Genomic DNA, 26,793 nt, shown 5'->3' with positions numbered 1-26,793 from the left:
AATAAACTTTAAAAAGAGCAAGATGCAGAACAATGTGCATAGCATGCTACTGTTTTTGTAAAAATGGGGGCTCTCAATTTATAGATACGCTTGTCTTTGCATAGACTATTTCTGGAAAGATAGTCATAAAAATGGTAACTGGTTTCTTCTAGGAAGGACAAACGGGAACTGAAGGTCAGGGGAGAAGAGAGACTTACTGTTCACTGTAGAGTCTTTTGCACAGTTTGACATTTTAAACCTGTGCATGTATTACTTTTACATTAAAAACTACAAGGAATTTAAAAATAAAGCAAGTTTGAATATTAAATATATACTTTTGTAGTGAAAGCAAAGATGAACATGTATCAACCACCATTTTACGTATTATACAGATGGGCCCCTTTTAATGGGGGAAATAAGGACTTTTTAAAAAAATTAATTAATTAATTAATTAAAAAATTTACATCCAAGTTAGTATTGCAACATGATTTCAGGGGTAGATTCCTTAATGCCCCTTACCCATTTAGCCCATCCCCCCTCCCGCAACCCCTCCAGTAACCCTCTGTTCTCTATATTGAAGAGTCTCTTCTGTTTTGTCCCCCTCCCTGTTTTCATATTATTTTTGCTTCCCTTCCCTTACGTTCACCTGTTTTGTATCTTAAAGTCCTCATATGAGTGAAGTCATATGATTTTTGTCTTTCTCTAATTTCACTTAGCATAATACCCTCTGGTTCTTTCCACATAGTTGCAAATGGCAAGATTTCATTCTTTTTGACTGCTGAGTAACACTCCATTGTCTATATATACCACATCTTCTCTATCCATTCATCTGTTGATGGACATTTGGGCTCTTTCCATACTTTGGCTATTGTTGATAGTGCGGCTATAAACATTGGGGTGCATGTGCCCCTTCAAAACAGCACACCTGTATCCCTTGGATAAATACCTAGTAGTGCAATTGCTGGGTTGTTAAGGTACTTCTCTTTTTAATTTTTTGAGAAATCCTCGTCAACATCTGTTGTTGCCTGAGTTGTTAATGTTAGCCATTCTGACAGGTGTGAGGTGGTATCTCATTGTGGTTTTGATTTGTATTTCCCTGATGATGAGTGATGTTGAGTATTTTTTCATGTGTCGGTTGGCCATCTGGATGTCTTCTTTGGAGAAGTGTCTATTCATGCCTTTTGCCCATTTCTTCAATGGATTATTTGTTTTTTGGGTGTTGAGTTTGATACGTTCTTTATAGATTTTGGATACTAACCCTTTCTCTGATATGTCATTTGCAAATATCTTCTCCCATTCTGTCGGTTGCCTTTTAGTTTTGATGATTGTTTCCTTCACTGTGCAGAAGCTTTTTATTTTGATGAGGTCCCAGTAGTTCATTTTTGCTTTTGTTTCCCTTGCCTCCAGAGACATGTTGAGTAAGAAGTTGCTGCAGCCGAGGTCAAAGAGGTTTTTGATGGCTTCCTGTCTTACATTTAGGTCTCTCATCCATTTTGAGTTTATTTTTGTGTATGGTGTAAGAAAGTGGCCCAGGTTCATTTTTCTGCATGTCGCTGTCCAGTTTTCCCAGCACCACTTGCTGAAGAGACTGTCTTTATTGCATTGGATATTCTCTCCTGCTTTGTCAAATATTAGTTGGCCATATGTTTGTGGGTCCATTTCTGTGTTCTCTATTCTGTTCCATTGATCTGAGTGTCTGTTTTTGTGCCAGTACCATACTGTCTTGATGATTACAGCTTTGTAATACAGCTTGAAGTTTGGGATTGTGATGCCTCCTGCTTTGGTTTTCTTCTTCAAGATTGCTTTGGCTACTCGGGGTCTTTTCTGGTTCCATACAAATTTTAGGGTTGTTTGTTCTAGCTCTGTGAAGAATGCTGGTGTTATTTTGCTAGAGATTGTAGGAAATAAGGACGTTTATTGGGAGGAGGGGGCATGCTCCAGCAGCACGTACCTTTGCGAGAAGGCCACTGGTGTCTCCTAATTTGTAAGTTCAGAGTGGGAGTGGGGTCACTGCACCCCCCATACTGACAAACCACCGTTTGCCAACATTCTGCTGCTGGCTGTAAAGACTTCACTTTAAGCCACCATGGTTCAGCCCCAGGGGAAGCTTTTATCCTCTGAAATATCATTATACATAACTTAACATTTAAAATCAATCATCACTCCCAGCTACGTAGGTGTTCTTATGTATTAACATGTTGAGTTGGAACGTGTGCTGAAGGTGAAGAAGGCCCACGCTTCCCGAAGGAACCAGCAACGCCCCTCTGATGATTCTGATCCCTTGTAGTGAAGCTACTTATGGCTGTTTGATCCTTAGAAATAAGACCAGGTGTCTGTTTACTCAGTTTACAATGATCAATACCACATCATCACTACTGAGTTCTTTTAATTTTTTTTTATCACTGATTATGTTCACCTAATATTTTGGTGAAACCTGTTTTCAGGAGATAAAGGTTTCTATTTATCGACAACAGAAAAATCAGCTGAACAGTCTGTAAAAATATGCTAACAAAATCCTGCATCCCACACTACCTGTAGACAAAAAGCCAATATTGCACAGATGAAATTTAAAATGTGAGATTTATGGGCACCTGGGTGGCTCAGTCAGTTGAGCGTCCATCTCTTGATTTTGGCTCAGGTCATGATCCGAGGGTTGTGGGAACAAGCCCCATGTCTGGCTCATGCTGAGTATAGAGCCTGCTTGGCATTCTCTCTCTCTCCCCCCACCCCTGTCCCTCTTCCTCTCTCCCCCCTCTCTCTTTCTAAAATAAATTGAAAAAATAAAAAATAAAATGTTAGATGTAAAGTATAAATGTATGATTTCATTGCATGACGAGCAGATCAAATACTTATTTCTTGGAAACTTCTCTTTCCCTTCCCCCATCTCCAATGCCATCAAAGATCTAAAATATTTCAGACCTGAAAGATGCTCAAATCTGTCAGTGTTTAACAGGTGGGGAACCAATGCAAATAGAACATTACACCTCCCCAAAACCTACTGTTCCTGTTCTTACCACACAACAAGCTGCATTACAGACCGTGAAAAACAGAAGCTCTTGTTGGTTATACTGACAGTAATACCAAAGAACATGTTTAATGTCAGAAAATGAGCATTCAGTTTTCACACTGCACAACCAATGCCCTGGGAAAAAATATATATAGAAAAGTGATGGCTTTGACAGCTCCTTAAGAAAGAATGCACAAAAACACAAGGGAAGAAACCAACCTCAGATTTACTGAAAATGCATGGTTTTAGTAGTTTCTTGTTAATGGAAAACCCTCTTATCTTCATGAGAATTAGATCTTTGATGCGCTTTATTTGTAAATAAGGCCATGTTTAAGTAAAACCAAATCCTCTGGTAAGAATGTGTAAGAGAAAGTTATCTCCATCGTCCCCTTTGGACACGGATTCTGTCATGGAGGCCTGGACACTCCACTGGAGGCCTCTGAGAGCCACCCCTGTCTAGCCTGCTCAGTCCTCCGAGGCTGTGTGGGAGGGGCCACCTTTCCTAGAAGACCAAAATCATGTTCTGAGCCAACAGAGCACCACTAGTGGTGATATTCCCACTTGCTTGTGCTGAGGTCCTGGCTTCCAGTGTGCTACCTGGGTTCCTGTCTAGGGTGGGTTCATGTCCCAGTTCATCTGGGAGTGAGAGGTTTCTTGGGACACAGGACATTTTTTTAAATTTATTTAATTAATTTTTTAAGTTTACATCCAAGTTAGTTAGCATATAGTGCAACAATGATTTCAGGAGTAGATTCCTTAATGCCCCTTACCCATTTAGCCCATCCCCCCCCTCCAGTAACCCTCTGTTTGTCCTCCATATTTAAGAGTCTCTTATATTTTGTCCCCCTCCCTGTTTTCATATTATTTTTGATTCCCTTCCCTTATGTTCATCTGTTCTTTCTTAAAGTCCTCATATGAGTGAACTCATATGATATTTGTCTTTCTCTGACTTATTTCGCTTAGCATAATACCCTCTAGTTTCATCCACATAGTTGCGAATGGCAAGATTTCATTCTTTTTGACTGCTGAGTAATACTCCACTGTATGTATATACCACATCTTTATCCATTCATCCATCGATGGACATTTGGGCTCTTTCCATACTTTGGCTATTGTTGATAGTGCTGCTGTAAACATTGGGGTATATGTGCCCCTTCAAAAGAGCACACATGTATCCCTTGGATAAATACCTAGTAGTGCAAATGCTGGGTCATTAGGGTAGTTCTCTTTTTAATTTTTTGAGGAACCTCCATACTGTCTTCCAGAGTGGCTGCACCAGTTTGCATTCCCACCAGCAGTGCAAAAGAGATTTTCTTTCTCTGCATCCTCGCCGGGACACAGGACTTTTAGTCGTAAAACTAAATACTAAAGACTAACAACTTAAACATAAGACTGGAAACTGTAAATCTCCTAGAAGAAAACATGAGGGAAAGCTTCATGACTTTGGTCTTGGCAACGATTTCATGATATGACATCAAAAACTTGGGCAACGAAAGCAAAAATAGACAAGTAGGGCAACATCAAACTGAAAAGCTTCTGCACAGCAAAGGAAACAATCCACAGAAGGGAATGGCAAGCCAAGGGATGGGACAAAATATTTGCAAACCACAGGAGAACCACAATGGGACACCACCTCACACCTGTTAGAATGGCCCTTATCAAAAAAACCAAAAGGTAACAAGTGTTGGCAAGGATGAGGAAAAATTGGAACCCTCGCACACTGTTGGCTAGAGTACAAAATGGTGCAGCTGCTATGGAAAACTGTATGGAGGTTCCTCAAAAAATTAAAAATAGAACTACCATATGATCCAGCAATTCTACTGCTGGGTATATATCCAAAAGAATTTAAATCAGGATCTTGAAGATACAATCTGCAATCCCATGTTCACTGCAGCATTATTCATGACAGCCAAGATACGGAAACAACCCAAATGTTCATCAACAGATAAATGTACAGAGAAAGCGAGGTATGTACATGCAATGGAATATTATTCAGCCTTTAAAAAGGAAGAAAAGCCTACATTTTTCAACAACATGGATGGACCTGGGAGACTTTATGCTAAGTGAAATAAGTCATCACAGGACAAATACTACATGATTCCACTTAGGTGAGTATATAAAATAGTCAAACTTATAACATTTATTTATTTTTGAGACAGAGAGAGACAGAGCATGAACGGGGGAGGGTCAGAGAGAGGGAGACACAGAGTCTGAAACAGGCTCCAGGCTCTGAGTTGTCAGCACAGAGCCCGACGCGGGGCTCGAACCCACGGACCGTGAGATCATGACCTGAGCCGAAGTCGGCCGCTTAACCGACTGAGCCACCCAGGCGCCCCATAGTCAAACTTATAGAAGCAATAAATAGCATGGTGGTTGTCAGGGAATAGGGGGATGGGATTATAGGAAGTTTTTGTTCAATGGGTATAAAGTTACAGTTATACAAGATGAGAAAGTTCTAGAGATTATACAACAGTGTGCCTGTAGTCAACAATATGGTGTTATACACTTAAAAAGTAAAGAGGGTAGATCTTGTGTTGAATATTCTTTTTTAAATTTTTTAATGTTTTTTAAAATTTATTTTTGAGAGAGAGCACAAGTTGGGGAGGGCAGAGAGAGAGAGAGGGAGACACAGAATCCGAAGCAGACTCCAGGCTCTGAGCTGTCAGCACAGCCCAACGCGGGGCTCAAACTCACGAACTGTGATATCATGCCCTGAGCTGAAGTTGGATGCTTAACTGACTGAGCTACCCAGGCACCCCCTTTATGTTTTTTATTTTTGTCGTGTTGAATATTCTTAATACACACATGTACACACACAGAAAAGCAATGGGACACAAGGAAGGGGTTGGAGGTGATAGATATGTTTATTTCCCTGCCTGTGGTGGAGATGATATCATAGATGTACTCATATATCCTAACTCATTAAAATGTATGCATTAAATACCAGTGATTCTTTGTGTATCAGTTATACCTCAATAAAGCTGTAAAAAAGGAGGTAAGATATATAATTTTTAGGAAGGCCCTTTGGCCAGTGCCCTGCAGCAGATCTGTATAATCTTGATGCTTTTGATATGGAAATCTGCTTAACGCTAAAATATAAGATGAAATGAAATCTTCAGTCCCTATTTTTTTTATGTTTATTTATTTTTGAGAGAGAGACAGACAGACAGAGCACGAGAAGGGAAGGGGCAGAGAGAGAGGGAGACACAGAATCCCAGGCAGGCTCTAGGCTCCGAGCTGTCAGCACAAAGCCCAGTGAGGGGCTGGAACCCATGAACCGTGAGACAGTGACCTGAGCTGAAGTCAGACGCTTAACCGAATGAGCCACCCGGTGCTCCTTCAGTCCCTATTTTAAGATGAAAATACTAGAGTTTCTTTTAAAAAGTCAGTCCCATTCACAATGGCCAAAAGGTGGAAGCAACCCACGTATTCATCGAGAAAATAAATGCATAAACAAAATGTAGTAGGTCATAAAATGGAACACTTTCAGCCTTCAAAAGGAATAAAATTCTGACACCTGTTACAACATGGATGAACTTTAAGGACGTTATACCGAATGAAATAAGCCACACACAAAAGAGCATATACTGTATGACCCACTTTCATGCAGTACCTAGAGTAGTCAGATTTAGAGAGATGGAAAGCAGGATGGTGAATGCCAGGGGTTTGAGGACTGAGGAGTTGTTGAATGGGTGCGGAGTTTCTGTTAGGGAAGATGAAAACGTTCTGAAGATGGATGGCGGTGACGGATGCACAACAACGTGAATGTACTTGACACTGCTGTATCACCTACTGTATGCATCGTATACAGAATGTATCTAATGCCACCGTACACATAAACTGGTTAACATGGTAAATTCTCTTATGTATATTTTACCACCATAAATTTTTTTTTTTAAGTTAGAAAAGAAAACTGAGCCAGGGCTAGGCAGACTGGGACGGTGGGCCATCCCTGTCTTGCACCCTTGTGCTTTTCCCCTCCACACCTCTGCCATATAGTAAGTGCATTTTGATTCACCTGCTCACTCAAACCACGGTCCCATAGGCAGAGGATTCCTGGTCTCAGCCCTTATTGTCTGAAAGGGCAGGTTTGGAAATACCAGATCCCACTTTTCTCTAGTCCAGGATATAGCCGACTGGATGGGTTGACCCTTGGTCCAAACACAGCAAGACTCATGGTGTGTTTTGAAAAGATGAGCTGGACCAGTCAGATTCCTCCCTTGATTATTTTCATTAATGGACACAAAATGCAGATGCAGTTAGTACTGGACTCTGCAGAAGAGAAATAGAGAAACAGAGTACGGCAAGAAAGGTCTAAGAGAGACCCTTCCTTGAGGTTTGCTGAGTCAGCCTTCTTTAGATTGCCAGCGGACTCTATTCTCATGATGCCTTCTTCTACTTGAGCTACTTGGACAGGATTTCTTCTCCCAATTTCCCAAAAGTGAGTGGAACTCACTGAGAAGCCTTCTGTAGTCAGAATCACTTGATAAAATTGGATTTTATCAGCATAATTATAACAAAAGTAAGCCTGGGAAACTCACATAGCCTAGGGCAGTGGTTTTCAACATGGGGTGATTTTGCTTCTCAGGGGATATTTGCTAATCTTGAGACACATTTCTGGTTGTCAGAACAGGAGGGAGAAAGTGGATAGGTGCACGGGCTTCTAGTGGGTGCAGGCCAGGTATCTGCTAAAGATCCTGCAACGTACAGGACGGTGGACCACAACAAGGAATTACCTGTCTCAAAATGTCAACAGTGATGAGTTTGAAAACTCTGCTGGAGAGGAATGAAGCTTTTAAAAAATAAGCACAATCTATTCAGACCCTAATTTCCTAACTTGAAATCATTTAAAAGTATTTCCAGCCTCCAAGACAGAGGCAATGGAGGACATGAGTCATTCTTGCTGGTTCAGAATCTATTCACTATTGATTTGTCCTTAGGGAACCACCCTTCCCCGCTCTCAGTCCAGGTAGTTTCTGTGAGGTTGACCCGAATGGCCACAGATCTCAGGCTGGCCAATCAGAATATCATTACCCTCCCTGCCCACCCCCCCATCTTCAGCACTGATGGAGGTGAAGAGAGGGGTATGTGACCAAAACAGACCAATCCTGGGACCAGGAGCATGCTCTTCCAGTGGAGGATGCTGGGAAGGTAACTGAATTGCTGGCCACCTGGAGGGGAGCACCTGGCTAGCTGGGAGCCCTCAGAGACAAGTGAGCTGTGAGATGGGGTGAGGCACTAGGTCTGGCTATGCCCAAGCCACCCCCTGCAGTTTTCAGTGGTGTGAGCTGGTATATCACAATTTTACTTAAGGTACTTGAAGTTGGGCTTCTCTCACTTGATATTCAGAGAGAGAGTGGCTCAGACAATATCTCTACCATAGGTTTGGCAGAGCATAGGAAAGACTCCTATGGTAACATGTAGAGTGTATGTGTGTGTGTGTCTATGCAAAATTATATAATATAGATACTATTGGGGCAGCTGGGTGGCTCAGTTGGTTAAGCTTCCAACTCTTGACTTCACAGTCATAAGATTGAACCCCGTATCGGGCTGTGTGCTGATGCTGTGCAGCCAGCTTGGGATTCTGTCTCTCCCTCTGCCTCTCTCCTGTGCTCTCTAAACAAACAAACAAACAAACAAACAAACATTCAAAAATAGGTATATACTATTTGGAGTCTTGCTTTATTGTTTTCCCTAGCTCCCTTTTTCTCTGCCTGTTCTTGCTCTCTCTCTCTCTCTAATAAACATTAAAAAATATATATATATTAAAATATATATAATATAATATTATATATATTATATAATATAATATTATATATATATATACATATATATATAAAGCAAGACTCCAAATAGTGTCCATATATATATATATATATAGTGTCCATATATATATATATATAGTGTCCATATATATATGGACACTATTTGGAGTCTTGCTTTATTTTTTCTCCCCAACAGGAGATCTATATACTTACTTCCACCCTACCTATTTTAGTCCCTGTTGGTTTCCTCCCAATAACCTCTCCTCTCCCAGCTGAATTCAGTCATTATTGGCCTCAGCCCTTTCTGTCTGTGGTTCCCTTCATACCAGTGCCTACCTGCTGGGCCCAGTGAACTAAAAGTCAGCTCATGCTTACTGACTACTACTAGGTGCCACACACAGTGCCAAGCACTGCATACACATGACCTCATTGGATGTGCATAAAAACCCTCCGTGTAGGGACTATTACTCTCCTCATTTTACATATAGGAATTTGCTTAACACCTCACAGTTCATAAGAAGTTGACTTAGGATTCAAACTCAAGTTGGTCGGTTCCTACTGGTTATGCTCTTAACCGCTACTCCACATTGCCATCTAGTTATTTACAAAGATTAATTACTGGGGTGCCTGGGTGGCTCAGTCAGTTAAGCGTCTGACTCTCAATTTTGGCTCGGGTTATGATCTCACGGTTTGTGAGTTCGGGCCCTGCATCAGGCTCTGCGCTGACTGCTTGGAGCCTGCTTGGGATTATCTGTCTTCTCTCTCTCTGTTCCTCCCCCACTTGCTCTTTATCTCTCCGTCTCAAAAAATAAATAAACATTAAAATTAAAAAAAAAGATTACTTGAGCCAGGAAAAAACAGTCTATGGAATCGAATCAATACATTTTTGAGACATTTTGTCCTACAGAGACTTAGATGTGAAGAAAGTTACAACTTTTTTGTGTCTGTGAACTGGTGTTCATAATCTCAAGGCATTTTCCAATCAAATACAGGTTCACAATATTTCCACAAAAGGAAATGTAACTTTCATAGTTCTGGTCTGATCTGCCAGCTGTATGCCACTGTGCAAGCTTTTAAATCACTGTTTAACAATACATAGGCAATGCTTAGTAATACATGGTGGCAAGTGGCTCCGTGTCTGCATTTCTGAGTCACGGCCAGATACCCATAAAGCCAAGTGACATATGCTCTAATGGGGTCTGACTCACTTATATAAGCTCATTAACTTGACAGGGCTTGATTTCATAAAATTGAAGAGGACTCTCCAAACTTTTATTTTTTTTTTCAAATTTATATATAACAATAATAGGAGTTCAAAATTATCCCTATAGCCTCATGTGACTTTGGTTTAGTCATTGCTTAACTGCTCTCTTTTTGTCTCGGGTGAAATTTCTCAAAAGTGCAGCATACCATACCAGGTGCCAACCATTGGCTCCCCAGTCACTTCTCTATGCCTTGCGGCCCAGTTCTCTGGCTTCTGTTCCCTCCATGTCACTGAACTTACCCACCATCTCCTAGATCCAATTGACCCTTTACAGATCTTACCTGGCTTCGCTTCTCGGCAGCATACTATTTGCCACTCCAGTCTTCTTCACATTCTCTCTCTTCTTTTTTTATTTTTTTAATTTTTTTTTAACATGTATTTATTTTTGAGAGACAGAGAGAGACAGAGCATGAGTGGGAGAGGGGCAGAGAGAGAGAAGGAGACACAGAATCTGAAGCAGCCTGCAGGCTCTGAGCAAGCTGTCAGCACAGAGCCTGATGCGGGGCTCGAACCCACAAACTATGAGATCACGACCTGAGCCAAAGTCGGATGCTCAACCGACTGAGCCACCCAGGTGCCCCTACATTCTGTCTCTTCTTGATTTCAAGACAGCATGCTCCCTTGGTACTTCCCTTGCCTTTCAGCACTAATATTTAGTCTCTCTTCCTGGCTGCATTTTTCCTCCTCTCTTTCATAGAGATATTCTGTCCTTACTCCCCTGTCTCTAGTCTAAGCACCATCTTCCACAAATATATCCTCTATGCCACTGCCCTGGAAACCTCTCTAATGGAAACTGAGTAAATCTTGGCGTCTCCCAATGCCCATCTCAGCTTGGTGAGGCATTCAAAGAAACACACCCCAGTAAATTAAAAACACTTCTGATGTTCTCTTTTACATCTTAAAGAACATCCAGAGAGGTCTTATTTTTAATCCTAGACACTGCCTCCCCAAATCTTCTTTCCCTATTATGCAGCTATTTAAAGAGTAAGGTAAATTTATATGCAGTAGCCTGGTAAGCTAAAATTATTAGTATACTCTTAAATTAAAAAAAAAAACTCACAAGTTACAAAGATGTAGGCTAAAGTTCCATCTATGTTTCCAAAAGGTATATGTGAGTATATATAGGGAAAAGTTCAGCATGAAATGCACAAAACAGTAGGTGGTGACTTCAGGGCAAAGTGATGGTAGAGGGAGTGAGGAAGATTAGAAGAATGGAGGTTTTTAGACACACACACACACACACACACACACACACATTATGGATCATTTACACTATTTTGTGTTAATATTTTTAAAAAATTCTCTGAGATACTAGAAGCTTTCCTACTAAGATCCAGAACAATGCAAGAATATCCCCCCTCATTACTCCTTTTTAGCATTATACTGGATATGCTAGCTAATGCAACAAGGCAAGAAAACTAGATAAAAGGGAAGAAAGAAATAAAATGGTCTCCATTTGCAGCTGACACGATTGTCTATGTAGAAAATCTGAGGGGTGCCTGGGTGGTTCAGTTGGTCAAGTGTCTAACTCTTGATTTTGGCTCAGGTCACAATCTCATAGTTGTGAGATCAAGCCCCATGTCAGGCTCTGTGTTGGGCATGGAGCCTGCTTAAGATTCTCTCCCATTTTTATAAGTAATTCATTCACTACTTGTTGAATACATATTATGTAAGCAAACAAACAAACAAACAAAAATAAGATTCTCTGTCTCCCTCTTCCTCTACCTCTCCCTTGCTCTGTCTGGCACAAATGCACCCACTCTCTCAGATAGATAGATAGATAATAAAATGTTTAGAAAATCTGAAATATTACCCCCCAAAACTCCTGGAGCTAATAAGCAATTATCATAAGATTACAGGATACAAGACTAATATACAACAGTCAATTGCTTTCCTATATATCAGCAATGAACGAGTGGAATTCAAAATTGAAAACACAACACCATTTGCATTACCAACTCCAAAAATTAAATACTTAGGTGTAAATCAGGCAAAATATGTATAAGATCAATATAAGAAAAACTACAAAACTCTGATGAAAGGAATCAAAAAAGAACTAAATCAGTGGAGAGATATTCCATGTTCATGGATAGGAAGACTCAATATTGTCAAGATGTCAGTTATTCCCAACTTGACCTGTACTTTCAATGTAATACCAATTAAAAATCCTGGCAAGTTATTTTCTGGATATTGATAAAACTGATTCTAAAGTTTTTATGGGCAGGCAAAAGACTTATAATAGCAAACACAGTATTGAAGGAGAGGAACAAAGTCAGAGGACTGACACTGCTTGATTTCCAGACCTACTATGAAGCTAAAGTAATAAAAACAGTTTGATATTGGCAAAAAAAAAAAAAAAAAAGATCGATGGAATAGAATAGGGAGTCCAGAAATAGACCCACATAAAGATATTCAGTTAATCTTTGACAAAGGAGCAAAGACAAGACAATGAAGCAAAGATAGCCTTTTCAATGGATGGTGCTGGGACAAGTAGACATCCACATGCAAAAAATATGAATCAAGACACAGGCCTTACACCCTTTACAAAAATTAACTTAAGATGGATCACAAACCTAAATGCAAAATGCACAACTATAAAACTCCTAGCAGATAGGAGAAAAGTCTAGATGACCTTGGGCACGGTGATGATGTTTTGGGATACAACAACAAAGGCATGATCCATGAAAGAAAGAATTGATAAACTGAATCTTATTAAAGTAAAAAACAACTGCCCTGCAAAAGACATGAGAATTAGAAGACAAGCCACAGACTGGGAGGAAATATTTTCAAAAGACAAAGACTGGTATCCAAAATATTTAAGAACTCTTAAAACTAGGCAATAAGGCAAAACAACCCAATTTAAAAATAGGCCAAACACCTGACATTTCACCAAAGAAGATACATAAATGGCAAATAAGCATATGAAAAGATGCTCCACATCATACATCGTCAAAAAATGCAAACTAAAATCACAATAACACACCACACACAGCTAATGTAAAAAACTACAAACACCACCAAATGCTGGCAAGGATGTGGAACAATAGGAACTGTCATTCATTGCTGGTGGGAATACAAAATGGTGCAGCTACTTTGGAAGACAGTTTAGCAGTTTCTTATAAAACTTAACATACTCTTACCATATGATCCAGCAATCACACTCTTTGGTATTTACCCAAAAGAGCTGAAAACTTATGTCCACACAAAAACCTGCATGCAAGTCTTTATCTCAGCTTTATTCATAACTGCTAAAAATCTGGAAGCAACCAAGATGTATTTTAGGAGGGGAATGGATTAACTGTGGTACAGCAGACAAAGGAATATTGTTCAGAGCTAAAATAAAAAAAATATGGCTATCAAGTCATAAAAAGACATGGATGAATCTTAAATGCACAGTACCAAGTGAAAGAAGCCAATTGGAAAGCTGTATACTGTATGATTCCAACTATATGACATTTTAGAAAAGGCAGAACTATGGAGACAATAAAAGGATCAGTGGTTGCCAGGGGCTCGAGGAAGGGAAGGATGGATCGGTGGAGCACAGAGGATTTTTAGGGCAATTAAACTACTCTGTATGATATTATAATACTTAATACGTGTCATTATATGTTTGTCCTAACCCACAGGATGTACAACACCGAGAATGAAACCTAATGCAAACTATAGACTCTGGGTGATAATGATGTGTCAGTGTAGGTTCATCAGTTATAACAAATGTATCACTCTGGTTCAGGATTTTGATAAGTGGGGAGGTTGTGCATGTGTCGGAGCAAGTGGTATGATAAATACCTGTACCTTCCATTTGATTTTGCTGTGAATCTAAAACTGTTCTAAAATATAAAGTTATTTAAAAAAAAAATCCCTGTGTATCGTTTGTATCGTTCTCTACACCTCCCCCCCGCCCCCCCGCCTTTTTCCTTCTTTTGCCTCTCTTCTTCTGGTCTTTGTAAGTAAACTGCACATCTGTAGACCTTACCGCTCCATTCCTCTGATCTGGAGCATCAGCCCCAGAATGGGACGAGGGAGTGGGAAGGGAAGTGGGGACGTTTCTTCCTTAACATTGTTGCCCTGGTAAAACCAAAGTATTGCTCCCTGCTTTAAAGTCCTCCGGTGGTCACAGGAGAATGCTCATGACATTCAAGACTCCCCTTGACCTTGCCCTTCTCTGCTGAACTTTTCTTTGGACCATGCTGCCATTATGCCTGGCTCTCAGAGCATCTCCTCCCAACTTCTATGTAAACTTTTACATGCTTTCCTCACTCAGTGGGGGAGCTTGAGGAGTCGGGGATTCAATCTATCCTGTCTACATCTCTTTGGTGCCCAACGCAGTCACTGGAACACAGTACAGGGACGTTCTAAGGACAAGAGCAAACATGTGTTGAGTGCCTACTGTATATGTGGGCTTTAAACTAGGTTAACATGGTACCAGTCCCCCCCCAGTCCTCCTCTCTTAAAAAACAACTCTGCCCTGGTCATGCAGAGGGAATAGCCAGGGGTGATCGCTTTCTACATCAAGAAACCCTACTCCTGAACCACAGACGCCCAAACCAGGGATGAGGAGCTGGCTCCACGTAGAGAGGATAGCAGCCTGTGTTGGGCCCAACTGAAGAAGCCCCGCCCAATCGAGGGTGGGTGCAATTAGCTGTGCAATCAGATTCTCCCCTGGGAACTTCAGCTGGGACCTACAAGAGGAGGAGACTTGTAGCAAAAGCAGGAGCTGAAAAGATGCACAGGAAGAGATCATCAGGCACTGATTGCCAGGAATAAAGAGAAACTATAGAGGAAAGGAGGCGACACAGGGTAGGGCGGGGACTGGGAGTGGCAGTGACCTGAGCAAGAGAGCAGGGAGGGGACTCTGGGGATGAAGAAACACCCACAGCAGAGGGCTGGCAAAAGAATCCGGTCCTTTGAGATGGGCTGTAGTCTTTCTACTGCAAAGGACATCAGTGTCCATCAGTCCAGTTGGTGGCTGCTTCTGTGAGCTACTGCAGGGGTAGTGCCTGGCTGAGTGTCCAGTCTTACCCTTCGCTGAAGCCTTCAGGAGTTGCCCCCAATTACCTGCCTGCATCTGTGTTCTTCTAGAGCCTAGCTGATAGGGATGCTCTATACTACCACCTGGGTTAATTACAAGAACATGGAGACCCCGAGGGGTGAAGTGACCGCCCCCACAACCCCAAAGTGGTGGAGCTAAGCTGTGGACTCAGGTTCATTGACTCCAGAATTAGTGGTGGTGCAGCTCTATCCAGGCATTCCAATGTCTAATGCCTCCATTGATAAGGCAATGAATAAAGATGACTCAATTCTAATTCTCTTCCCAGGCTATGCAATGCAGACTCTTATTCAACACAAGCTTCGTTTTTTGTAAGTCATATGTTTCCCTTTACGAAAGCTGGTAACTCTTCATTAATCTTCCTAATGACTGTTCCAGATGGTGTCCCGAGCTCTGTGGGTATGTAACCTGCTCAGTTTCAATTTGGTAACGGTGATAACAAGAGGGAACTAGGAAAGAGAACACTACATCATAATTATGGTGGTTGAATATTGGAATATTCAGTTATTGCTTTGTCTGCCCTGAACCTTCCTTTCCCACTCTTTTCTGGAACTGGCTTCTCTGCCCACTCCAGCCATATGGTTTGGATGAAAGCTGGCCATGACAGATTCCCCATCCCTGGCTAGAGTTAATTGGGTCAGGGATGGGTATGCAATCTTTCCTTCTCTCCTGCATCCTGGGAAAATCATGCTGCCCCCATTCTGCCCACCTCTAGTTGGTTCACACATGGGCATTTCCAAAGCCAGGTCAGTCAGAGCCTTCTCTGAGTTTATCAATCTGGGATAAACTAAGAAGGATGTTTACATGTGTGGAAAAGGTTGACTCTCTCTCCCCCACAGATGAGGTGAACTCTATAATTTTTTTATTGTGGTAAAATACACATGATATGAAGTTTACCACCTTAATCACTTTAAGTATACAGTTCAGTAGTGTTAAGTGCACACATTGCTGTGTAACTAATCTCCAGAACTCTTCCCATTTTGCGAAATGGAAACTCTTGTGCCCATTAAACCATAACTTCCCACCTCCCCTCTCCCTCAACTCCTGGCAACCACCCTTGTCCTTTCTGTCTCTGTGTATTTGACTATGCTAGCCACCTGGCAAGAGTGGAATCACATACACGCTACCGTATTGTAGTTGTTGATTATGCCAAAAGAATGATTTAAAGAAAAGGACCTTTACTGAGTTGAAATTGCTTACAGTTTATAAACACCCTAAATATATTATAGTCTGATTATTTAACCACTGTTGGATTATCAGCCAGATTTTACTGTTTGGAATTTCCCAAGTGAGCCACGGTAGACAGCTTCTTCATTAATCTTCATCATGACTGCACCAGATGGCGTCCAAGCCTTGTGGGTATGTAACCGGCTCGGTTTCAACTTGGTGACAGTTCTGTTGCAGCGGCTGAAGTGGTCCTCCACCGGAAGGGGGGATTTCCCCCCAAAGGGACATCTGGCAATGTCTGGATTTTTGGTTGTCACAACTGGGGATGGGTGCTCCTGGTATCTGGTGGGTAGAGGCTGGGAATGCTGGAAAGCATCCTCCGATGCACAGGACAGCCCTCCACAACAAGGAATTATCTGGCCCCCAATGTCCATAGTATTGGAGTTAAGAAATCCTCATCTACACAGCGGTAGCATTTCCCTGCTCCACGCTGACTGTAATTTTCCAATCAAGGAATCAGAGTGAACATAACGGAATGGAAAAGTGCCTCCTTTCCCTAAAGGAGATCTAGGAAGGTTCTAACAGCTTCACTCTACTACCAGAAAATATTTCTGAACAGTATGTTAAAAAAAAAAAGTTTCCCGTTTAATGGTTCCAAAACTTGACCTTACATGATGCTTTAATAAACTCTTCCTACATCTTACATGTTTGGCATTTCATAGCGGAAACCATAAATTGTACCAGTATTCTAGCTTTTTGGAGAAGGGATGGTCAGGACCCCTTTTAGTTATTGAGAAAAAGCACCATCAGAGAGATGCCTGGGTGGCTCAGTTGTTTAAGCATCTGACTCTGGATTTCGGCTCAGGTCATGATCTCACGGTTTGTGAGTTGGAGCCTTGCCCTCGGGCCTCATGCTAACAGTGCGTTGCCTGCTTGGGATTCTCCCTCCCTCTCGCTTTCTCCCATCCAAGTACTAACCAGGCCCGACCCTTCTTAGCTTCCGAGATCAGACGAGATCGGGCGCGTTCAGGGTGGTATGGCCGTAGACATACAACAACGCTTTCAAAATAAATAAACTTACCAAAAAAGAAAAAAAAAAAAAAGCACTTTCACATTCTTGACTCTCAGGTGGTCTGGAAGATGGATATAATCCACAAATTTATTTGCTTGCAGCAAATATCTCCATGTTAGCACTACCACATAGCAATGAATCTGAAATATATAGGACCCAGGAAACCCTGTCTAGTTGGCAGCCGACATCCTATGATAGAAATCCTCAAAATTCCAAGCAAGGGTATTACTCTGATTTCTTGAGGGCAAAAGAGGAAATAAAACCAGGAATTTCAGACATTATCTAAGAGTTCTAATTCAGAAGTAATCAAGACTAGCCTCCAGAATCTAGGGGATCATGACTCAGTGAATCCCTGAGTTTGAGTTAGATGCCTTGTGATGTAGTGAATTTCCCCATATGATGATGTTAGGGATCTTGTACCAAGTTACTCAGTGACCATCTTGTCAGTTAGGATTCTTGTTATTTTCAGTTTCAGAAGACCCAAGTCCAACTGGGAATATATTGACATAACTGAGGAGTCCTGGGGGAGCTGGGTTCGGGACCTTAAAGGGATGTGCTCAGACCTCCACCTCTTGGTCTATTGGCTCTGTTCTCTTTGGGTGTTGGCTTCATTCCCAGGCTTCCTACTGAGGCAAGTTGTCTTTGGTTCCACCCTCCCACCCTCAAGTTCAGCAGGAAAAGAGAAGGAACTCCCATAACTCCCCTAAAACTCCACCCAAAGCCACAAGGCCCCTACTGGGCATGTGCCATCCTCCAGTCTGGCTCCTGCTTTGGTGGGGAGGGTGAGGTCAAGTGTAACCAAGCACAGGATAGAGGGTAGGGAGGGGCGGCCCTAGGAGCAAATTTGCTATTATCAGCAGGGGAGAAGTTGATGCTGGGCCATCAAGAGAGCAAATGACCACCACTAGTGTGAAAACATATATAACCAGTCATGAAACAGAGCAAAACAGGGGCACCTGGGTGGCTCAGTCGGTTGAGCGTCCAACTCTCGGTTTCGGCCCAGGTTATGATCTCATGGTTTCATGAGGTCAAGCCCCACATCTGGCTCTGTGCTCTGTACATAGGATTCTCTCTCTCCCTTTCTCTGACCCTCCCCTACTTGTGCTGTCTCTGTCTCTCTCAAAATAAATAAACTAATAATTTTTTTTTTTAATTTCAAAGTGTGTGTATGGTAGTTTTCCTGGTCGTCCTTAGCAATATTTCTGTGACTCAGTGAAGGCAAGTACAGCTATTCGCCCATCCTGGGGGAGGAAACTCAAGCCCTACCTGGCGTGTGTGATGTCCTTGGTCACCCCAGGGCAGTGACCTGACTAGAAACCATATCTGGTGCCTCTGACATTGCTTTCTACTCATTCTGAGGTGCTCTGTTTATAGACCATTACGTGGAATTTTTTTTTTTAATTAAAAAAATTTTAGGGCACCTGGGTGGCTCAGTGAATTAAGCCTCCAACTTCGGCTCAGATCATGATCTTGCAGTTTGTGAGTTTGAGCCCCAAGTTGGGCTCTGTGCTGACAGCTCAGAGCCTGGAGCCTGCTTCAGATTCTGTGTCTCCCTCTATCTCTGTTCCTTCTTTGCTTGCACTCTGTCTCTCTCTCTCTCTTTCAAAAATAAAGATTAAAAAAAGATTAAAAAAATTTTTTTAGTAGCAATGGCTAAGTTTCTGCTTCAGGTAGGTGAAAGAATATATCACAGACACTTAGAGCGCTTTTGGAAATCATTTTATGTCCAGAGTTGGGGCTAGAAGAGCTCGGAGAATGTGATGAACATGTAAACAGTATGTACTGCACTTTCAGATCATCTGTGAAATCAGAAACGTCTCGGTAAATCACAGAAACCCTAGAATCTTTCAAGAGATGCTCGCCCCCTGCCCTTGGTTTTCGTTTCAGCTGTCCTTCAAGGGCAGGACTCTCAGGAGAGGTTGCCTGGACCCAGAGGGCACTGAGGTTTGTGGAAGGGAACAGCCACTAAGTCACCACCCTGGAGGTAACTGTTTGCCTTGCATTGTTTTAGGGGTTAAAATCTGAAAGGGGCCCGGTGGATCGTGCCTTTGTGATTTATTTGGTGGTGCTCAGAAAATTTCTTGCGTCTGTTTCTAAATTTAGAGCTAGCAGCTGTCACTGCTTTGTTCTAACAAGTCGGTAAATTTCCATTCCCCTGGCTTATTCGTATCCCCTTTATATATCGCCACTCATTTTGCTAAAACTTCTAACTTGGTCTTATCACTTTTTTTAGCCCCAAGGAAGGATATGGATGTCATATATTCTATCACTATTTCTGTAACTTAGTCACTGCTTAAAAAAGAAAGGTTGTCTCTTTCAGACCTAAAGTATCACCTCTATTTCACCTGCATACACTCAATATGTATAATAAAAACATTGTTACATTATTTGATAGATGGAGTTTTATCACCTCATGTTTTACACGCTGTGACCTTCAATGCTTCTTTATCTTCATAGTAGGAAGGTTGCTTTTTGCTTTTTATTTGTTCATTTATTTTTTAGGATTCCCTGGGTGCTACTAGAATTCCTTGGAGGTGTTTCAAAGGTGGTGCCATAACTTTATTTTTCTATTTTAATTTTGCAGTGTCTGAGATTTGCTTCAAAATAATCCACATGGTGTGGGACTCAGTCGGAAGAGCATGTGACTTTAAATCTTGGGGTCCTGAGTTTGAGCCCACATTGGGTATAGAGATTACATACATACATACATACATACATACATACATACATACATAAACTCTAAAAAAATAATAATAATAACAACCCAGATGGTAGAGAAGGGGATACGGGCCAATAAAACAAGACTGGCTGTGGAAACTGTTGAAGAGGCTGGTGAGAACATGGTGGTTCATTATACTACTCTCTACACTTAAAAAAATTTTTTTTTAATGTTTTATTTATTTTTGAGACAGAGAGAGACAGAGCACCAGTGGGGGAGGGGCAGAGAGAGAGGGAGACACAGAATCCGAAGCAGGATCCAGGCTCCCAGCTGTCAGCACAGAGCCCCATGTGGGGCTCAAACTGATGAATGGTGAATCATGGCCTGAGCTGAAGTCGATGCTTAACCGACTAAGCCACCCAGGCGCCCCTCTACTCTCTATACTTTTATGTATGTTTGACATTTTCATAGTAAAGTTCTTTAAAATTTTGCAAAAATATGATTTCTAATTATTTCTAATAATCTGCCTTTTAATAAAGACAATGCTGATAATACAAAGATTGCCACCTATAGGTGGCAAATATATTACACTTCCTTTTCTTTGACTTGGATAGGTCACAACATCAAAGAGATAGGAAAAATTTATTATAATCGTCATCTCCAACCTAGTAAGTGATAACTCTAAAATGTTACTGCCATTCTAACATTAAACAACTCAGGCAACAACAGATGTTGGTGAGGATGTGGAGAAAGAGGATCTCTTTTGCATTGCTGGTGGGAATGGAAGCTGGTGCAGCCACTCTGGGAAACAGTATGGAGGTTCCTCAAAAAACTAAAAAGAGAACTACCCTATGACCCAGCAATTGCACTACTAGGTATTTATCCACGGGGTACAGGTGTGCTGTTTCAAAGGGACACGTGCACCCCAATGTTTCTAGCAGCACTATCAACAACAGCCAAAGTATGGAAAGACCCCAAATGTCCCTCGATGGATGAATGGATAAAGAAGATGTGGTATATACATACAATGGAGTATTACTCGGCAATCAAAAAGAATGAAATCTTGCCATTTGCAACTACGTGGATGGAACTGGAGGGTATTATGCTCAGTGAAATTAGTCAGTTAGAGAAAGACAAAAATCATAGGACTTCACTCATACGAGGGCTTTAAGAGACACAACAGATGAACATAAGGGAAGGGAAACAATATAAAGGGAAGGGAAAATAATATAAAAACAGGGAGGGGGAAAAACAAAAGAGACTCACAAATATGGAGAACAAACTGAGGGTTCCTGGAGGGGTTGTGGGAGGGGGGATGGGCTGAATGGGGAAGGGGCACTAAGGAATCTACTCCTGAAATCATTGTTGCACTATATGCTAATTTGGATGTAAATTAAAAAAATAAAACAAGCTAAAATAAAAAAATTTATAATCACCCTAAGAAAATGGAAAATGCAAATAAAAAATAAAAATATCCAAAAAATAAAAAATAAATAAAATGTTACTGCCATTATTATTATTTTACCAAAACTCCTCACTCCATTTGTGTGAGGTACAACTCACACAAATTTTATTTTATGACAATCTCTCAATTTTATGTATCAGTAAGACTATTGTTTGAAAAAGGTCAACCTACATTTTAATATAAAGACTCGGGATTTTTAAAAGTTTGAAAATCCCAAACCAGAATATAATTAAGAATGTATATTTGACACTTCAAATGTGTTTGGTGATTTGAGAATGAGTCTATATTTTAAGTTCTCATGTCTATATGAGCTTGCTCTTTTCATGTGAGCTCATAGAAAAGTTTTCAAATTGGGGGAAAATGTAGAAGAAACTTTTAAAAATCTGATAGAGTAGACATAGGTAACTTTATGGACACCATAAATGAGTTGCAAAGATAAATACTTTTGGGGTCAGGCAGAATGTTCTGGAAATCATACTTGAAGCTTTTGATAGTCCTGATACTAGGGTAAGCACCAAGTTGCCATCAAAGCATAATTCAAGCCTCTCTTCCTCTCCTGTGATTAGTCACATGTTCACGTAATCACCCTTTGTTTTCTGAGGTATAAATTTTATTCTACGTCTTTGTTGTATGTATGTTTTTCAGATAAAATTTATAATATTTGGCCAGTTAAAACTCCAAGAGTAACAATTTTTTTCTGAGACTCCTGACATTTCCCCCTCATTAATTATGTCTGTGGGACCGTGTCTGTACCCTTCTGCTTCTTACAGGTATTCTGAGAAGGACAGAGACTCACCCAGCAATGAAAACCTCTACCATGTTTTTATTGTAACCAAACCTACTGTAAGCCAAACCTATTGATTAACAGAGGACACGTATGTTCACATCTTGCAGGAAAACCTTGTAAGCAGCTGACTCTGGCTCTCATATTACCTATTCAGGCACAACACAGACATAACATTCAAACATTCCTAGTAATGGCCACACAACCCCTAATCAAAACGATACTTACTCATTCAATTCACCTGTTATTTTAAGAGAATGAAAAAATGACACTCCCCACTTTAGGATGATGTCCAGTTCTAATATTTTAGGCTTAGAAACCATTTTGGGGGACTGCACTGCACTCTAAAATTGTTAGTTTGTTCTTGGATAAGACACTAAAAGTATAGACAGAAATAAAAATAAACTATACTATATCAAAATTAAAAACTTTTGTGCATCAGAGGATATCGTCAAGAGTGAAAAGGCAACCCATGAAATGGGAGAAAATATTTGCAAATCATACATATCCAGATTACTGAAACAACTTCTACAACTCAACAACAAAAAACCCAAATAACTTGATTTCAAAATGGGCAGAGGGGCGCCTGTGTGGCTCAGTTAGCTGAGCATCTGACTTCTGCCCATGTCACGATCTCACGGTTCGTGGGTGTGAGCCCTGCTAATGCAGGGCCCTGCTCTGTGCTGACAGCTCAGAGCCTGGAGCTTGCTTCACACTCTGTGCGTCTCTCTCTCTCTCTGTCCCTCCCCCAACTTGTGCGCATGCTCTCTCTCTCAAAAATAAATAAATAAACATTTTAAAAAATAAATAAAATGGGCAGGGGGGGCACCTGGGTGGCTCAGTCGGTTAAACATCCAACTCTTGATCTCGGGATTTCGAGTTCTACTGAAAATAAAAAAAAAATAATAAAATGGGCAGAGAAGGAATAGACATTTCTCCAAAGAAGATATAAAAATGGCCATTTAGGGGCACGTGGGTGGCTCAGTCAGTTAAACATCCAACTTTGGCACAGGTCATGATTTCTCAGTTCATGAGTTCGAGCTCTGCGTCGGACTCTGTGCTGACCGCTCAGAGCCTGGAGCCTGCTTTGGATTCTGTGTCTCCCTCTCTCTCTGCCCGTCCTCTGCTCACACTGTGTCTCTCTTTCTCTCTCTCTCAAAAATAAACACTAAAAATTAAAAAAAAATAAATTAAAATGGCCATTTAGTACAACAAAAGATGCTCAACATCACTAATCACTAGAGAAATGCAAATCAAAACCACCATAAGACACAACTTCACTCTCATTAGGATGACCATTATAAACAAAGACATAAACAACAGAAAACAACAAGCGTTGGCAAGGATGTGGAGAAATTGGAACCCTAGTGTCCTGCCAGTAGGAGTGTAAAATGACATAGCCACTATGGAAAAGAGTATGGAAGTTCTTCAAAAAATTAAAAATGGAATTACCATATGATCCAGCAATTACATCTCTGGGTGTATACCTGAATAAATTAAAAACAAGGACTGGGATAGATATTTGTACCTCCATATTCACACCAGCATTAATCACAACAGCCAAGAGGTGGAAGCAACCCAATCCATCCTAATCTGTCCACTGGTGGAGGGATGAATAAACAAAATGTGACATAAACATACAAATGGGATAGTACTCAGCCTTAAAAAGAAAGGAAATCCTGACATTACTACCGTGTGGATGAAAGACGTCATACTAAGTCAAACAAGCCAGTCACAAAAATATAAAAACTGTACCATTCCACTAACATAAACCACTAAATTAGTCAAATTTATAGAGACACAAGAAGTAGAATGGTGCTTACCAGGAGCTGGGGAGGGAGGAATATAGGGAGTTATTTTTTGATGCGTACAGAGTATCAGGTCTGTAAGATGAGAAAAGTTCTGGACATAAGTGTATAGCGACATGAATGTACTCAATACCACTGGACCATACACTTAAACATGGTTAAGATGATATCTTTTATGTTATGTAAAGTTCACAATGAAAAATAAAGTCCATCAGCTAAAAAACTATTTTGAATAAAATTTGAAAATTAAAAACGTGTTATGTTGTCAAAAAAGGAATTTCTTTTTTTGAAATTTTAAAAATTATATTTATTTATTTTTGAGAGACAGAGCACAAGTAGGGGAGGGGCAGAGAGAGGAGACAGAATCCGAGGCGGGCTCCAGGCTCTGAGCTGTCAGCACAGAGCCCGACGTGAGGCTTGAACTCACCAACCGTGAGATCATGGCCTGAGCTGAAGTTGGACGCTAACGGACTGAGCCACCCAGGTGCCCCACAAAAGGAATAATTTCTGAGAGAGAACTTAAAAAATAAAATGCTATCTAAAAGCATCATGTAGATTCTTACCAGTGCTGAAGCTGTTCTTTTCAATAGTCTTTGGAATTTGTCTATGGGCCTAGCACGGTACCATGTACTGACTTGGATATCATAGCACAGGAAACATTAGCCTGACCTTTGAGGACAACCTTGCTGGGAAAATTAAATGTTGTATATGAACTAAGAAACAGGAAAAGGCTGTATGTGACGAGATATCCAATGAGTGTCACAGAGAAAAAGTTTAAGAGAGAAGAGGAAAACTTCCAGGAGGCCTGGTCACAGGGAGAAAAAGGGCTAAAAGTCAGAGGTAAGAAAAATCCTGCCATTGCTTTGAATTTTTCAATCCAGGCTTCAATTCAGAGCCATCCCTATTCAATCAAACAAGGAATACTTATTGGACATCAAGTGCGAGTAGAGAGGGAATTATAGACTTTATAGAAATGAATATAACACGTTCTCTACCCTCAAAAAGGTTAGACTCTAATAAAAAAGCCAGGGTATTTATGCAAATTATTATTTTTTAAAATGTCTTTTATTAATCAGATTATAGCCATAAAAAAAACCCCCACAGAATATTCTGCAAATTCACCATTCCTGTGGTTTTCACATCACGGGAACTAAGTTCTGTCAGTGGCCCAGAGAGAACTTTCTGGGGACTTGGTCATGAGATGTTCCAAGGCAATTTCCTACATGCACAGTCGCACCAGGTTGGTCTTAGGCACTTGGGATGCAAAGGAAAAAACTCCTAACCAGACATCAGATCTGCTGCTTCTATCCCAGCTGTGTAAGTCAAGGTGACCCAGGCAAGTCACTAGCCCCGCTTCTGTAAACGAGGGAGCTGGTCTGAGTTCTGTCCTTTCCAAGGACAGGCTTCCTTGTCAGGGGCAAAACAGAAAGACAGTCACTGTGGTTTTCCTTGAGACAACAAAATGGAGCTCAAAGTTAGGGGAAAGGCAAAAGCAGGAGAGAAGGCTCCCCCAAGCAGTGGGGAGTAGCCCCATCCTGCCAGCGAGGTGGAAACAGAATTCTCTTGCAGGAGAAAGGTTTGAGTGAGACAAGCACACACTTCATCCCAGTGTTTCTACTTGCTCAATGCTTACTCCTAACTCCATGGACATCATACAATTGCATTTCCAGGTGAGCTTCCGGAAAAACTCATCTGTGCTCTGAGTAGCGATGCCTGTTTTCATCTTCCCAAACAAATGAGTTTGGAATACCTCTAATGTGTGTAAATCCAAAAGGGTTGTGTGTTGATCACCTTTTATTTATTTTTAATTTTTTTAAATGTTTATTTATTTTTGAGAGACAGAGTGTGAGCAGGGGAGGGACAGAGAGACAGATACAGAATCCAAAGCAGGCTCCAGGCTCCGAGCTGCAAGCACAGAGCCCCATGTGGGGCTCGAACCCATGAACCGCGAGATCATGACCTGAGCCAAAGTCGGTGCTAAACTGACTGAGCCACCCAGGCTCCCATGATGATCTTTTAAAAATGAATTTTGATGGGAATGCAAGCTGGTACAGCCACTCTGGAAAACAGTATGGAGGTTCCTCAAAAAATTAAAAATCGAACTACCCTATAACCCAGCAATTGCACTACTAGGCATTTATCCATGGGGTACAGGTGTGCTGTTTTGAAGGGACACATGCACCCCAATGTTTATAGCGGCACTGTCAACAATAGCCAAAGTATGGAAAGAGCCCAAATGTCCGTCGATGGCTGAATGGATAAAGAAAATGTGGTATATATATACAATGGAGTATTACTCAGCAATCAAAAAGAATGAAATCTTGCCATTTGCAACTACGTGGATGGAACTGGAGGGTATTATGCTCAGCGAAATTAGTCAGAGAAAGACAAAAATCATAGGACTTCACTCATATGAGGGCTTTAAGAGACAAAACAGATGAACATAAGGGAAGGGAAACAAAAATAATATAAAAACAGGGAGGGGGACAAAATAGAAGAGACTCCTAATATGGAGAACAAACTGAGGGTTCCTGGAGGGGTTGTGGGAGGGGGGATGGGCTGAATGGGGAAGGGGCACTAAGGAATCTACTCCTGAAATCATTGTTGCACTATATGCTAACTCATTGGGATATAAATTTTAAAAAATAAAAAATTAAATTAAAAAAATAAAGATTACATGAAAAGAAAAAAAAACGAATTTTGATTACAGTTTTCTCCTTTGAGGCTTGGATTTTTTGAGCTTTCATTTACAATTCCAGTTTACAAGCAGTGA

At 41.0% G+C, this 26,793-nt stretch overlaps 1 protein-coding gene across 5 annotated transcripts in view; it reads right to left on the bottom strand.

Annotated features, from left to right (window-relative positions):
- The window catches only part of GINS3 (GINS complex subunit 3), a 92,348-nt gene that overhangs the window by 23,768 nt on the left and 41,787 nt on the right, over positions 1 to 26,793 (bottom strand). The gene's annotated exons all lie outside the window — the stretch shown is intronic.

Source organism: Panthera tigris, chromosome E2 (assembly GCF_018350195.1).
Source record: "Panthera tigris isolate Pti1 chromosome E2, P.tigris_Pti1_mat1.1, whole genome shotgun sequence".
NCBI lineage: Eukaryota > Metazoa > Chordata > Mammalia > Carnivora > Felidae > Panthera > Panthera tigris.
The sequence above is the reverse complement of the archived record's forward strand: the minus strand, read 5'-3'. Positions and strand labels throughout refer to the sequence as shown.